This window comes from Octopus bimaculoides, chromosome 7, assembly GCF_001194135.2.
Source record: "Octopus bimaculoides isolate UCB-OBI-ISO-001 chromosome 7, ASM119413v2, whole genome shotgun sequence".
NCBI classification, from domain to species: domain Eukaryota; kingdom Metazoa; phylum Mollusca; class Cephalopoda; order Octopoda; family Octopodidae; genus Octopus; species Octopus bimaculoides.
Genome location: NC_068987.1, coordinates 9,195,300 through 9,196,657, shown reverse-complemented (window position 1 = coordinate 9,196,657; position 1,358 = coordinate 9,195,300). Strand labels below are relative to the sequence as shown.

At 33.3% G+C, this 1,358-nt stretch overlaps 1 protein-coding gene across 1 annotated transcript in view; it reads left to right on the top strand.

The window, feature by feature from the left end:
• Positions 1-67: 67 nt before the first annotated feature.
• LOC106869245 (ETS-related transcription factor Elf-1) overlaps positions 68-1,358 on the top strand; it is a 90,559-nt gene continuing 89,268 nt past the window's right edge. Inside the window, exon 1 of the mRNA XM_052969210.1 lies at positions 68-306. The gene's annotated coding sequence lies outside the window, so the exon portion shown is untranslated. The remainder of the gene's footprint in view (positions 307-1,358) is intronic.

The following is a 1,358-nucleotide window of genomic DNA, read 5'->3' as shown; positions in this document are numbered from 1 at the left end:
TATATATATATATATATATAAATATATATCTATATACTTTCATCACTGCTTGTTTCTGGATATTATTATTATTATTCTATTCATATATTTTTCTTCAAACAAACAGAGAAAGATAACAAAACAACAAAGCACCCCCACACGTAAATACATATATACATACATACATACATACATACATACACACATATATACATACATACATCGCTACAATTGCAGTTGTTCTTTAATTTTGGTGTGACACCAAGCTAAAATAACAACGAAGACGACAGCGACGAAGAGAACAAAATATTACCCGCTGATATACAGGTAAAAAAACAACAACAATTAATCAACAATGATATTTACCTTGCCTTATATCTTAAAACCTTTCTTACATTGCTTGCAGTTATTTTATTCTATATTATATTATCCGAATATTTACTAATTTAAAAAAATTAATTAACCAATTGATTTAAATGACACCCTCTCACTCCGCAAGTCTTGTGCCTGTCTATAATTTTAAACTGATTGTATTATAGTATATATATTAGCTTGTGTGTGTGTCTGTCTTTAATGTTGGTCTATGTTATGTGTGCATTTATCGTGTCTATATTACCAGATGTATTTGTATGTTGCGTGTATAACCGTGTGTGTGTATGTTGATTTTAATGTGCACTCGTCTCTATTCGTGTGAGTATTGTGTATATAGTCAAAAGGTTAGTGTAAAATACTGTATGTAATTAACGCATCTGGGTGTATATAAATAAACAGGGACGATTATGTCTGCAGTGCCTTTATGTACATATGTATATCTACTTCTGTGTGTATGTCTGCTTCTGTGAGAGTGTGTGTGTGCGTTTTTGTGAGCGTGTGAACGTGTATCTGTTCTGTTACAATTATTCATCGTAATGTGAGAGTGTGTATGTATGTATGTGTGTATGTATGTATGTGAGTCGGTTGTTTCTCGTCTATCGGTGTCGATCGCCTACTACATATTTGTATGTATGTTCGTGTATGTGTGTGTGTGTGTGTGCTTGTGTGTGAGTGAGTGTAAAAATGTGAGCATGTATTTATGCATGGATATGTGTGGCTTAATCCCTTCTCTGGCGATGTCTGTTGTTTAAACTATGTCAGTTTACGTGTGTATGCATTTGTAGTCGCGAGTGCGTGTGTATGTGTCATGTGTGAAAGAGAAAGAAAGGTTTGTCATTTGTTGTCTGATGAACTATGGTATATATATATATATATATATATATATATCGATATATGTTCTATGCGCCTCTGTGTGTGTATGTGTGTCTATGATGCAATGATTCTGTTCACTCTCAGTGTTATCGGAGGTGTACATGTGTATGCGAATGTGTATTTGTTCGTGTGTG